The 15,404-nt window shown below is 37.0% G+C and overlaps 1 long non-coding RNA gene across 2 annotated transcripts in view; it reads left to right on the top strand.

Annotated features, from left to right (window-relative positions):
• Positions 1–13,475, top strand: part of LOC117803746 — a 96,549-nt gene extending 83,074 nt beyond the window's left edge. Inside the window, exon 4 of one of the 2 annotated variants that reach the window (XR_004627791.1) lies at positions 12,133–13,475. This is a non-coding gene — a long non-coding RNA (uncharacterized LOC117803746). Of the gene's footprint in view, positions 1–10,676 lie in introns of both variants that reach the window. The other variant, XR_004627789.1, reaches the window with a different exon arrangement.
• Positions 13,476–15,404: the final 1,929 nt, after the last annotated feature.

Below are 15,404 nucleotides of genomic sequence, written 5' to 3'. Positions count from 1 at the left end.
AGTGTGGAGTTGCCACGCTTCGTGGTACTGTCAGTCTTATCTCCGAATTTCTCAATCTCAAGAGCCTTTCATCTTCTCTCAAACTAATTTCCTTACTTTATTTTATAGTCATCTGATCCATCCTACAAGTGCACATTGTTAATACCGTCTGATATATCTGAAATACCTATCTACCTTCTCTTTGCCATTCTGGGTACTTGCTCCCGAAATTAGGTTACCCATGGAACCCCAGATGACAGAGGCTCTGTTCAGAATTTTAATAGCATTTAGGATTATAATTTGCATTAGAAATTCTCATATCTAGAACTTTTAAATGGCTGTAGAATTTTGAGAATGATATGATTAACAATGTAAAAAAAAAAAAAAGATTCGCCTTAGAGGAAATGCCTGTTGATCTTGATAAGAGCAGTTCTGACCAAATATTGAAAGTGGCAGAGTTGCACTGATTTACAAATGACAAGGTAATCTGAAAATGGGAGGAGGAAAAGTAAACTTGTATAGGTATATTTTTTAAAAATATGGTGGCTCTGTATAGATAGATGAAGAATAAAGGGAAGGCATGTTCATCATACTGCCAGGGAAAGGAACAAGGGTGGAAGCCGGGTTTGCCAGAAAGCTGGAAGGGTTATGAAAAAAACAGCAAGTTGAAAAAATCTGTTTTCACTTTTTAAAATTTTTATTCATTTTTATTTTTTTAAAGAGATTTTATTTATTGATTTATTAGAGAGAGAGAGAGAGAGAGAGGGAGCATGAGGAAGAGCATAAGGAGAGGGACAAATAGGTTCCCTGCTAAGCAAGGANATTTTATTTATTGATTTATTAGAGAGAGAGAGAGAGGGAGCATGAGGAAGAGCATAAGGAGAGGGACAAATAGGTTCCCTGCTAAGCAAGGAGCCCAATGTGGGGCTCCATCCCAGGACCCTGGAATCATGACCTGAGCTGAAGGCAGGTGCTTATTAACTGAGCCACCCAGGTGCCCCTGTTTTCACTTTTGAATATGACCTAATATTGATATCCGTGGAAACAAAAATACTAAAGAGAGTGGTGGATGCTGCTATGTCACTTGACTCATGCTGGGCCCTGTTCTATGTGTTTTCCATATGTTAACTCAATAATTCACTCTTACTCCAGAGAGGTAAGTACTCTTCTTAGCTCCACTTTATAGATAAAGAAATGTGCAAAGAGGTTACACTTTTTTGGCCTACACTATCATACCTGGTGAAATACAGAGGTAGAATATGAACTTGGCCAGTCTGGCTTCAAAATCTATGCGTTTTTTTGTTTTGTTTTTGTTTTTGTTTTTTACCACTGCACTATATTACTTCTCCGTTTAGACATTTAATTTGTGGAATTAATAAAAGCAGTTTGTTTTCCTCCTAAGTTATCCCCAAAAGAGACAATACAAAAAGTTCTCAACATTCACTAGCACCAACCAATCAGCTTGGAAATCAGAGGAAAGTTCCCTCTACTTTTCACCCTTAAATTCTTAATTTTTATTTGTGCCTTTTTGCTTGTCAATCAATCAGATTAGATCAGAAAGTATGATAGATACAGAGACCGGCAGCATTGGTATCAAGTGGGAACTTGTTAGAAATGCAGTCTCAGGTCTCATCTGTTGAGCCAGAATTTGCCTTTACTGGCATCCCCTGGTAATTCATCTTCACATTAAATGTTGAGAAAACCTGCTTTAGGTTATCTTGTAGAGAAAGATCTTAACAAACCAGGCCCAACACATCTTTACAGCATTTTTTTTTTCAGCCACTTCAACGTCCCACTCACGTCGTTATACCAGCAGCACATAAACGTCACATAATATCACCTGGGAGCTTTGAAAAAAAAAAGATTCTTGGATCTCACCCTAGATCTACTGAATCAGAACTTTCTAGGAAAGTGCTTGGAATTGAAGTTTCTAACAACTTCTTGAGTTTTTCTGAATCAGAGTTAGATTTAGACCTTTGGATCTAGACTGATGCCTCTTCACCCTCTGCCTGAAGCACAGAGGAAATGCAAGATGAAGTCACTCATTCATCAAGATCTACCCAAATATCACCTTTTCTCACGTGCTTTACTCAAGTCTTCAGGAGAAATAGTTATTATTTCTCATGTTAAATATACTGCTGTTATTGCACCTAGTGCATCATATTAATCTGTTTGCATCTCTAGCTCACATCTTGGGTAGAATTCTGAATAGATGCTTCATAAACTTTTATTGAATCAGTGAATATATAACAAGCAGACATGTGTCATAGGCATATAGTAGCATGTAGTAATAATGGTAATTCCTTGTTATTGCTCATGACTGCTTGCCTTACCATCTACTTTCCCTCATTGCTAGAGTTTTCACTGTCCCATTCTTGCAGTTCCTTAGAGAGGAAAGGCCTGTGAATCATGTTGGATCATCTTTTTTATGACAAATATTAAGTATTTACAATTATAAGTTAGAGGAAAATGTATAAACACCAAATTATCTCCTTAAATAAATTTCATAAATAGCTCATAGTTTCATGTCAGAAACTAGACAATGCATTTAGTTTTGGTTGTTGTTGTTGGTAGTGGTGTTGTTATTTCTTTTTTTTAATAATAATTTTTTATTATGTATGTTAGTCACCATACAGTATATCCTTCGTTTTTGATGTAGTGTTCCATGATTCATAATTTGCATATAACACCCAGTGCTATTAAGGAGGGCACTTATTGCATGGTGTTGTTATTCCTTAGAGCTCTAAGAATGACTTGACTCTTCAAGGTAATGAAAAATAGGCTTTGAAAATTTTCAAGAAGGTTCCCTCTAGAATCAGGAATGAGTATAGAACTATCCTTTGACTTCCTTTGTCTTTTTAAAATCGTGGTCTTTTCATAGACTTCTCAATGTTAAACTTTAAAGAGTGGTACATAGAAGCTACATTTTCTGATTTCCAGTTCATAAATTTAGACCTTCCCAATGGAATTCAGAAAGTGGGCTTTCTGTGAGCACAGGCAGTCTCCTGATTATTTAATTTATAATTACTCCAGCTATTTAGCATAACAAAGTTAGCTAAAGCAACTTGGAAATTAGGCCATGTGGCCACTAGATGACATCAACAAAAATGAATGAAAATCTCCCTTTCCATGGAAAGTACAATTTCCTTGTGCATAGAAACATGTTTTGCTACAGAATTATTAAAGAGACATTTTACTAGTTAGAATCAGGTGATATACCCACTAACTTGTTTAGATTCCATTCTTTCTAGGGTTTATTTAAGTTACCTTAATTAACCCAGTTGTTCCAATTGTAAAACAAATCAAAGACAACATAATCAAAGGTAAAATTAAAGGGGAAATATTAAGCATAATATATTATCTTTCAAATATAATCAGAGTGTTTCCTCTTCCTTAGGAACAAATACATATACTGATTGGGACCAAAATGTGGGACTTTATTTAAGCAAACCTTTATAATCACTAAACATACTAGAGTCTATGGCCCCAGACCTCTATCACTAAGTGTGGGAGAAGGTTTATACAAAAAGGACACTGAGAAATAAAAATCTATATTTTATTAACAAAATGTGTAAAATTCTATGATGTATATTATGTATATATATTTATATAAATCTTAGCACCTTACTTCAATAGAAGGTCACATTAAGAAGTGCAGAGGACAAGACAAATATGGGAAAATTAGAGAAACTCTGGATACGAAAATGATTTTACAGGGTTAAAAATACAATCGATGGAATAAAGTCTTAATAACCAGGAAACACTGTAGCCAAATCAATAAATTAAAAGGTGTGAAACTCACCACAATTAGTGGATAGTCTAAATAGATTTCCACCTAGTGAATTAATCAGTAGTTGAATCAACCAAGTTTATTTAGTATCATCTAGGAAGATGGCTTATTTTTTAACAAGAAACATGCAAGTTGGGTGAAGAACAGACCCTTGCCAATGGAATAATCTTTTTAGTAATTGCTAAACATCCCATTTTTAATTTCCCACAGTAGCTATTTCAAATTTACTCTTTAAAATGGCCCTGTGTGCTCTTCTCTGGGTGATTTCATTTAGTTCCACACTTTAAATGTGACCTGTATATAGGCTGATGTGTCTTAAGTCTATTTCTCCTCAAGGTTTTTCAATTGCATCCTAGATTCCCATGCCCCACAGTGCCCTGGACGCCTGTAATTGTCCTGCAACCACTGCACTGGCGACAAGTCCAAAGCAGAAATAACACCCCCCATTCCAAATACGCCTTTCCACTTCATTACTTTGTGGATAATACAATCCTTCCAGGTGTTCATCTAGGAATTCTGGAGGTCATTTCTAATTTCTTTTTTCCTCTTAATCTTCATAAGTAATCAATAACCTAGTCCTGTATATTTTGCCTATCTATTATATTAATTCCACCTCATCCTTTAATGCTCTGAGTGGAACTGATGAGGTCCTAGGGCAGATATTAGTCCCATCTTACTTCATCTTGACTATAGCAACGGTCTTTTCCTAAGCACCCATCAGAGCTCTGGCAACACCAACTCCATCTTTGGCCATCCGTCTTGTTCATGCTACATGTTCATCCTGTGGAGGTTAAAGTATGTCGTGACCAAATGCGAGAAGGCTTGCTCTGCCTCTCCCTAAAGGTGCACACAGCAGGTCCCATTTCAGCTAACTAGTAGAGACCCTCTGGTCCACAAATGGCGCCACTTTCCATAACTAGCCTTTGACCTCACCGCGAAGCCCCTTGCTCTGTAAAAGCTGGGGATCAAGGGTCTGAACTTGTCAGAGAATAACTGTGCAGTGCCTGGATCATCAATCTTCTCCCACCACCCCCCACCACTCTGCTAGTAAGTTGCCCTGAATAAAACTCTGTGTAAACAGTGTGGAATACTCCACCTTCTATTAGCACCCACACTTATAATTGTTTTCTTCCCTCTGATCTATTTTCCACATTGCCAGCAATGTAACCTGTTTATTTCAAATACATTCATTTGATTTCTCTTCTAAAAATTCACCCTTTCTGGTGAAATAGGATAAAACCTATGCTCCATGGCATGTCCTACCAAGCCCTTCTGGATTTGACTTCTGCTATAACTCCCATTTTGGGTCTTAGGATTCTCACGTCCCATTTGAGCTATGCTAGAACTAACCTTTTACTTCCTTGAGCTTACTGGGCTCACTGTGTCTCTGTTCATTCTGTTTGTGCCAGTAACAAACACCCTTTCCTGCCTTTCCAAGTGCCCTGCTTAGTACAGCCTTTGCTAAAAGCCTCCATGACTTCCCTTGTAGGATGTGCTTCTCAAGGGCCCAGTTGGTGGTTCTCAGAAAAATGGTTCTCATTGCTTTAAATCTACATTTCTCTAACTTTAAACATTCTTGTTCATTGGTGATTTCTTTGTACACTTAAAAATGGATTTGTCTGTGTTCCTAGTAGATTATGACCTCCTGGGGATGAGCAACTGTGATCACATTATCTCAGGGGCTGGAGGAACCTTTAGAGTCTGGTTTTAGGGATATCTGAGAGACAATAAGAGTTTCTAACAAGAAGAACAAAGTAGTAAGAAAAAATAAAAAGTAACTGGAAACCTTATTGGTGTTAATGTGCTGATGTATTAATGAATCCCACAGATATATTTAAATACTATGTATTTGTCATTATACCATGTGTTGAATACTCAGCTGATTATTTTGTTTCTGTATACTATTAAAACTTAACTTCAGAGGCTTTTTGCTGTTTGCTTTATAGCATTCTCCCAGAGAGGTGATTTGTGAGCTTTTAGTAAATACCTAGATAATCCAGAACGTATTTACAAATGTGGCAGGAGCCTTTCTGTGGAAAAGAAAACCATTTTCACACTTTTAGGCCCAGCCATACCACACGATGCTGGATGGAGCCTTTGTTCCTCTTCTTGTTAAAGTCAGACAATAGTCTTGAAAGAGGGTCCATTTCTGCCTTACACTCCTTGCTGGGTGGCTTTATGAGTTTTTTGAAGGTCAATCAAACTGCACCTTTTAAAGAGATAGTCACTTGATCTGGAAATATATTAGAATGTCTCTTATAAATAAAAACTATGCAAAACAACCAAAAACCCAAAGTTTAACTCTTTAGCTAGAGGCAACTCACTGGTTGGAAAGCCAACAACTATTCAGTAAATGTAGGAGTTTCTCATTGTTTTAACAAATTGCCACCAACTTAGTGGCTTAACGCAAATTTATTTTAAAATCCTAGAGGTCAGAAGCAGAGACTAAGTCTCACTGGACTAAAGTCAAGGTATGGGCAGGGCTGGATCCTTCTGGAGGCTTTAGGGCAGAACCTGTTTCCTAGCTTTTCAGCTTCTAGAAACTGCCTGCACTCTTTGTCTCATGGCCCCGTTTCTCCATTTCAAATCCAACAGCATAACATCTTCAAATTTCTGTTTCCATCATCACATTTCCTTCTCTGCCTCTGACCCTCCCTCCTCCCTCTTGTAAAGACCTTTGTGATTACATTGGGTCCACTGGGTAATCCAGGATAATCTCTGATCTCAGGATTCTTAATCATAGTGGCAAATTTTCCTTCACCATGTAAGGCAACATACTCACAAAGTGGTGTGTATTATGATGTGGACATCTTTGGGGGACATGACTTAGCCCACTACAGTAGGTATTTTATAACCATGCCTATTTAGTGATCAAATCCTGAAAGTGTTTATCAGCCAGTAAGCGTACGTGCCATCGATCAAACATTGAAACCTATTTAAAGAAGTGTATCTTTATTATTCCTATTTGAGTTCTGAGAGCCAAATATGCTTCTATTATTCACTGCAAACTGGAGAGGGTCAGCAATAACAAAAGGAGAGGAGATTCTCAAAGTGAAGAAGAAAAATCCAAGCAGGAGTTTGAGAACTGGAAGAAAGTCCTACTGTACAGCAGTTATCACGGGACACCGTAAGAAATAATTTTGCATTCAGACTTTGCTTAGCAGATGGACCCTTGGCAGCCTAAGATTGACACTAATTGGTACCATGAAATTTATACTTGAAAGTAAGCTATAGCTATGCAACTAGTTGAATAAACAGAAGCAATTCACATGAATCCTTCAAGTACCAGGTTGACCTTATCATGCTGGGACCAAGGTGGTTCTTCGTGTTTAATGTACAGGAATTCCAGAAGTTTGAAAACCCTAGAAGCTTGCATCACATTTCTGTGGCCTTTCAGAGGGATTATGCTTAATCAACACCATGTTCAACTCGGCAAAGCTGCTCCTGATCCTTTAAGAAATGGAATGTATATGTTTAGGGACCGTGGCTACTTACCTTGTCATTTTTTTTAAAGATTTTATTTATTTATGTGACAGAGAGACAGCCAGCGAGAGAGGGAACACAGCAGGGGAGTGGGAGAGGAAAAAGCAGGCTCCTAGCGGAGGAGCCTGTTGTGGGACTCGATCCCAGAACGCCGGTACCACGCCCTGAGCCAAAGACAGACGCTTAACAACTGCGCTACCCAGGCGCCCTACCTTGTCATTTTTTGCATAATTAGTAAGCTAGTATTAATTGCAGAAACATATGAACAGCATAAGAAAATACTAATGCTTATTGCATAATCATGGAATATGCCAGCAAGGACAGTTTCATTTTGAACTGGCAACGATATGATTATGAGGCCATTTGCATAGGAAAGAGAGTAACTATTGACGTTACCCAATTTGTCAATCTACACTTGCTTAATTTGCTTATTATAAACTTCAAATGGCCAAACTTTAAAAATAATTAGAAATTACCCAATTCATAATCCAGCATAAAATCTCCTAGTGTAATGTTCTAAATTGCAATAGTTAACATCAGTTGCTTTTAAATATGACTTCATGAAAATATTTCCAAATGAAGATTTCTTATAGAATACTTGCATCTTATTGTAAAGATGAACACATCATCCTTGGCTTAGTAATTCTTTAAAGTAGCAGGTTCTTTAGTTTTTTAATGTATAATGTACACTGAATGTTATATAATGAAATTATAGTATCATATAATAGTGAAATGGATTTCCACCAATGTATTTCAGTAGTGAATCCTAGAGATGAAGATTTTATGAATATAAAATGTAAGAAGAATAAAATATAATGAAAACTCTTAGAAGCGGCATCCCTAAATTTTGGTTTCCCAAGTTGGAATTAGGATGCTCATTAGTGCTTGAGCAAGAAAGAGAGAATAGGGAAAGACACACGTACACAGATGTACATAGACACACAGACACACACACACACATATAGCAAGTGCTTTGAAAAATATCCATAAAATGATAAAGTCAGCATTTTAGAGATGTAAGTGGTCCTAAAAAGAACATTTAGTCTAAATCCTTTATTTCTAGATGAAGAACTAATATTTAGCATCACACTATTTTTAGAAATAGAAGCAACACAAAATGACAGTACTGTCCAAAAAGAAAAAAAAAAGATTCCCAATGTATAACAACAAGTGCAAGTAAAGAAGAAAAAAATGCTGAAGTGCTAATTAAATTCTAAGAAGGAGGTTAGCGGTCTGGAAATTCTAAGAAGCTTAGAGTTCTGGAAAGACAGAAGTCAAAAAGCTAAGTATGGTTCCAGGCTGTCCCATATAAGATTCACATGAGGGGCACCTGGGTGGCTCAGTAGGTTAAGCGTCTGCCTTCGGCTCAGGTCATGATCCCAGGGTCCTGGGTTGGAGCCCTGAATCAGGCTTGCTGCTCAGCGGGGAGTCTGCTTCTCCCTCTGCCTGCCCCTACCCCCTGCTTGTGTGCACGCATGCTCTCTCTCTCTGTCAAATAAATAAATAAATAAATAAATTCTTTAAAAAAAAAAGATTTACATGACTTTGACTATTCACTGAGCTTTTCTGAGTTGGGTTTCCTGGCCTGCCCACTTTGTGGCTTTGCGGGGCTTGGTGGATATTTTCACCACTCATCCAGTGCCTAGGCCAGTATTCCCTCTCATCAATTGTAACTGCCTTTGCCAAATGCCTTCGTAAGCTGAAGCAAATATTAGTTAATATTCTATTTATCTACAAATTTGGTGGGTGGAAGTGTCTCCTTTAATTTACATTTTCCTACTGACTAATAAGTTGATCAATATTTTCGTATTTGCTCTTTTATTCTGTGACTTGGACATTCAAACTTTTAACTATTTTTTCTCTTGGGTTATTAGCTTAATATGAAGAATATTGCTTTTTATGTTATGTACATTAAGAAGGTATTCTTATAGTCTGAAGCTGAGATTTTAACTCTCTTTTTAAAAACGATTTTATTTGAGAGAGAGAGAGAGTGGGGAGGGGCAGGGGGGAGGCAGAGGGACCCCAGCTGAGTGCAGAGCCCGATACAGGTCTCTATCCCAGGACTTTGAGATCATGACCTGAGCTGAAACCAAGAGGCTTAACTGACTGAGCCTCCCAGGTGCCCCTATTTTAACTTTCTTCATAGTGTTTTTAGTTTTATAAAATGTAAAATTTTAATGTGTCAAATTTGCCAATATAATTCTCTATGACTACTGAAATGCATGTCCTTTTCAGAAAGATATTTTATTACCCCTAAGTAAAACTCTTTTGCTATATTGTCTTCTATTATAGTTAAGATTGTTAACACATGTTGCTTTTTTTTCACTTCGTCTGGAACTTGGTTTTGTTTTCTGAATGTTATGGCATAAGGCTGACATCTTCTCCCAGTGTTTGAGACACTCAGGTGTTAGGGCTATGTTGCTACTTTTTGGCTACGTCTTGGTTTTACCATGGTTACTACCATAGATTGATAAGTGATTAATAGTGTGATATATGGTCAAACCAGAAGTGTGTATTAGAAATGAGTTCAGTAACAGTAACTTGGAAAAGAGATATGGCATCTCTGTTTTGAGTTTCTCTGTTAGAGGAAATGCACTCTTTATCAAGAAGTGAAAAAAAATCTGGCTGTGTTGGTTCCCTAGTTGTTCCCAGAATATTGGGGAACATTATGATTAAGGGGCCATTCTTGAGCTGAATTTACCTTAGATGTGTTCAGTATTTATAGCAGCAGTGTTTTAGATTTCCCCTAAGACAAAAATTGAGGTAGTTCTGAGTATAAACATATAGATATGTATAAATGTTTAAGCAGATATAAATTGTTTCTGTGTAACTTGTATCTTCCAAGAGAAAGCTGAAGCATTCTGCAGTAGTGCTCTTAGGATGTTATTTTATGAAACTCCAATGAATTCAGCCTCACAATTGCAAATACTAAGAGTTAGATACCCATGAATCGATATCCCTATGGAATTATGCTGACAACATAATTTTTGTACTTTAAATTGATACCCTCTTTGTGAGATGAGAAACCTTGCTCCTAATCTTGCCACCTTTAGAACTGAAAAGCTGAGAATTTGGAAGAGGGAAGAATTCTCTACCGATGCAAAAGTCTCGAGTGGCAGGAGGGATTAGCTACCCAGGTATCAGAAACATCAGGCTCCTTCAGGGAGTAATTCTTGTGGCCCAGAGAAATCAGGGAGGTTCTGGGACTCGCTGGTTGGTTCACACAAAGCACCCAGCAAGTGCTTACTTAGGAATCATATATAGTGCATACTTAAGAATCATATAGCTTTTCCACATTCTGTTGGAGAAGAGATTATGAGAGAGATGTTTTTTTTTTCTTTCTTTTTGATAGTAAAAATGAAAGGGTAGGTCATTTGACCAACTGTTAAAACAACTTTTTTTTCCCCCTCCAACTTGTCTTTAGGTTCCAAGATGAGGGACTCCCAAGTCTTCATGATCATCTTTGCAATCACTGCTGTTGTTCTGGCTTTTAGATTGTAGATATTTTCTAAGACAGTGTTGGGTTCTGAAGATGGTTCACATATGCCATTCACTTCTGTGTTGCCTGAGCTCTTCTTATTGGCCAAAGAAGAGGGTAGCCTTTCTGTACACTCAAGGAGAATATAGAGAATGTAAATGAAAAGGACTTACTTAGTTAAAACACTTTTTTTTTGCATAAAGGAAAATGTGGGGTATTATTAAAACTAGTATGATTTAATTTATTCTTTGATTTGTGCTAAGACCAAAGTAAAATTTCAACAGTTGGATCTGTCCTCGAATAGTTCATAAGTTAAGTAAACAGGGCTTCTTGGATAAGTGCTATGTAAGAATAGGAAAAGGCTTCTGCTTTGCCCATTGAAAACATGGGCAAAATATCTACCCAACACATCACGTAAGCTCCACATGCACTAGCTACAATTTTATGTTTGTCTGAGAAGTAGATGGATGCTTATTGTAACACTAATCTCACTGTTTCGTCATTTGGCTTTCTGACACCTATCTTGAAAATGGCTTGTGTGGATTAAGGCCCAGGTTTCTGTTCCTATAATGAAGGTAACACTGATACCCTGTGTCTAGTTATAAAGAATAACAAAGCAGTGAGGAGCCGGTGTATCTATTCTTCTTTGTGACAAGGAGTGATTTATAGCAACATGCCATGCTGAGCTTATGCTCTATCTAACAAGGGTAGTTATGATTTAAGTGAACCATGCTAGATCAAATTCCAAGGAAAGTTTTGTAAAGTTTAATTAAATTCAATAGAATGATTTTGTTTCTGTTTCTATTTTGCTGGATCGGATGTCTGCTAGTGCCACACAATAAAGGGCCCTAAGACTTGAATGAATTTTGCTATTGAAATTAATCATTCAAAATATCTGATCCTTTGTTTCCTTTCCCTTCTTCTCATTTCTTTTTGCCACCAGTTTCTCTATCTTTTGATTAGTTTTGTTTGTTTATTTATTTATTCATTTAAGATGATCTATTTGATTTTAAGGAGAAATTGGGCAGGGATAATCATCACAGCAAAACTGCAGTAATAAAATTAAAAGGAATCATACACGGTATTTGTACAGGATGTTGATGCTTACAAAAAAAAAAAAAATCCCTGAACTCTCATGATCTCATGTAATTCAAGCTGACTTAAATCCTTCATTGTATTTTAAATGGGCTTGTTTTAGTGTCTGTAATTTCAAGTTGTTTTTTTACTAATTGATAAAATTGGAAACAAGTGTGCTGTAAAAAAATTCAGAGCCATTTAGAGTGTAAGTCACTAGGTGATTCTTTTTTTCTTCAAAGTGACATGGAGGGCTCTGTCAGATTGAGTGTTCAAGCAGATAAATGACTGGGTTGAGAATTACCATACGCTTTCCCCTCTTGGCGAGCCACAGCGTCCTGGCGGAGAAACCGTAGCCAGAGCTTCTGTTCTGCAAAGCATCTCTCCGGAACCTTCCCGCAAAGGCACAGCCTGCACTGAAGCCAGCCCACCGCACCATCCTTCCCTTTGCAAGCAAATGCCTGTGGACGGTACAGCTTAGTGGACAATTACTAAATTTGCTTTAAGAGTAAATATAATGCCAGAGCGACAAACTAATCAGTCAATTGTTATTTTGACACATTTAGTTACCTTTTAGAAAATGCCCTCCTAATTTTTCGGCTTGACATGATCTCCGCGTCCAGTAGAAAGCCGAGGATTTTTCATCCCATTGACAGGAATCCATTAATAAAACAACAATCTTTTGTGTATAGTAATCTTTAATCTTATTTTGTCACACACTTCTCAGTAGCATTTCCACCCGTTTTACAGTATAATTTATGGCACCGAAACAACTCCTGCCCTGGAAAAGGTCACTCTGTCAAGGTTTACTTGTCTTTGAAGAAAAGTAATAGAGCATTATTTATGAACCAAAGAATGCACTTCACTACTTTAATCAATCAGGAAGATGCTTGTATTATTGTATCTTTTGCCACTGCCTGCCCTCCCCCCCCCAAAAAAAAACATAAGCAAAGGATCTGCCAATCTTGCTTTCTCTTTTATGTCGCAGAAGGCCTCTTACCTTTTATGTCTCTTCTGCTTTTGTGTTTATGGCGCGATGAAAGTAACAAGGCTGATGATGTCTGATATCTGGGAACAATTTGTAAATTATATGCAAGGGGTTGATCTTTTCTAAAGATCATAGAACCTCTGGACAGATTAACCAGCTCATCCAATATGCTTATCATGTGAAATTCATCTGATAAAACAGAAGGGGATTTGCAATTAAAGGCTTCACAGATAAAGAAAAAGTTGAAGAGGTTTGAAACTGTCTCAGAGAGTAATCAGCAAAACAAAAGCAATTATCATGTTTTTGTACAGAAGATCCCAAAACATAACCACAGTTGGTCCCCATATGTTTCTAGAAACCACCAGAAGCACAAATTAGAACATGCTGTGTGGGAAAATGAATTGGTAGTTCATTAGAGAAAACAGTTACAGTTTGAATAAATGTCTCCAATAAGGATTTAATTTAAGTTACAAAGGATGTTGGGTGTGAATTAAATACCAATAGATACCGATGCCATCTTAATAATTTAAAAGTATGTGAAAAATATATTTAATTACAAAATGGTTAAAGATGGATCCATGCATTTTTGGTTATCTATTTTATAACACATGGGTATGACTGTAAGAATATGTTAAAATATGTAAAAATCTATTGACGACTCTTTAGAGTTTATTGGAAAAAATAAATTACAGAACTGGAAGATGACATTAGTGTTCAAAATATATTTTTTAAAAATATGACATTAACTAAAGCACCACATAGAGAGTATTCAGGCATTAGAGTGATTTCCAAGTAGATTAAGGAGACTGGGTAAAATAACCTTAGTTATTAGTTTATTTATTTACACCCACTACAAAGATTTAGAGGTGGTTTATATTCAATTAGGATGCAAACCACTTGGAAAAAACCACAACAGATTCAGTCAGTAGTTTAAAAAATACCTCTCATCCCTCAAAATGATGATAATAATCGTTCCTTTACCAAATGAGTGAACTGGAATTTTAAGTATTGAAAAATTTTTAAAAGATTTTATTTATTTATTTGAGATAGAGAATATGCCCGAGTTGGGGAGAAGGGGCAGAGGGAGAAGAAGGGCGAGAAGCAAGCTCTCCATTGAACAGGGAGCTTGATGTGGGGCTTGAATCCAGGACACTAGGATCATGACCTGAACCGAAGGCAGATGCTTAACCAACTGAGCCACCCAGGCACCCCAAATATTTAAAAATTTTGTAGTGATTTGAAAAAATTGTTTTCACACGCAAATAGATACTTGGTTTCCAGAATGAGGATAATAAAAAAGTTCTTTCAAGGCTCAAGGAGGAAGGAATCTTGCAATTGGGCCTGATATGCAGATGAAACAGAGGAAGGGAGATGGGAAAAGGAGAGAAGTGTTCCTTAAAGTACAATGCTACTCAATTTGAAGTGGTATCTGGTTCACAACCATGTCATAAACTCTCCCAGTTTCCCAATAGAATGTTTATGAAGAAATGAAGACATAAGATGAAAGCACGACAATTCACAATGTCAAAATATAAGGCTGGCCATTTTTAATGTTTTGAGGAACTTCCATACTGTTTTCCACAGTGGGCACACCAATTTATTAAAACTAAAACTAAAATATGATCCAGCAATTTTACTTCTGAGTATGCATCAGAAGAAAACAAGAACACCAATCCAAAGACATTTGCACCCCTATGTTCATTGTAGCATTATTTAGAATAGCCAAGATATGGAAGCAAACAAAGTATCCAACATTAAATGAATGGATAAAGATGTGATACACACACACACACACACACACACACACACACTGGAATATTACTCAGCCATAAAAAGAATGAAATCTTGCCATTTGCAGCAACATGGATATTCCTAGAGTGTATTATACTAAGTGAAATAAGTCAGAGAGAGAAAAGCAAATACCATATGACTTCACTTATATGAGGAATCTGAAAAACAAAACAAATGAACAAACAAAACAAGACAGAAACAGACTCATAGACACAGGAAAGAAACTGTTGGTTACCAAAGGGGGAGAGGGTTGAGGGGGTGGCATAGGTGAAGGGGATTGAAAGTTACAAACTTCCAGGTACAAAACAAATAAGTCATGAGGATGTAACATCCAGCATGCAGAATATAGTCAGTAATATTTGTAGTAACTTTATATGGTGATAGAGGGTAACTAGGCTTATCATGGGATTCATTTCTTAATGTATAAAAATATCAAAGCACTATGATGTACACCCAAAAATAATGGGATATGGTATGTTAGTCATACTTCAATAAAATATATTGCTAGAGCCTGAGAAGACATAGCATCACGTAGCATATTAGTAGATAAAGTATGAAGCCACACCTAAAATAGAGCATTCTGCTCATTGGAAAGAAAATAGTGGTGTCCAACACCCCTTCTCAAGCTGGGGGTATACCACAACTGCTTCTCCATGTCTGTTCACTGCCTTATCAATCCTTAGCTAGGTCTCTACCATGTGTATGCGTCGTTTGAACATCACTTCCTTTTAGTATCACTTCCATATCAAAAACGTGCCTATTTTCATTTGTCATTTTGGATCTTGCCATTTTCACAAAGCAACGGGGGGGGGGGGAACTGA

This window comes from Ailuropoda melanoleuca, chromosome 9 (assembly GCF_002007445.2).
Source record: "Ailuropoda melanoleuca isolate Jingjing chromosome 9, ASM200744v2, whole genome shotgun sequence".
NCBI classification, from domain to species: domain Eukaryota; kingdom Metazoa; phylum Chordata; class Mammalia; order Carnivora; family Ursidae; genus Ailuropoda; species Ailuropoda melanoleuca.
The sequence above is the reverse complement of the archived record's forward strand: the minus strand, read 5'-3'. Positions and strand labels throughout refer to the sequence as shown.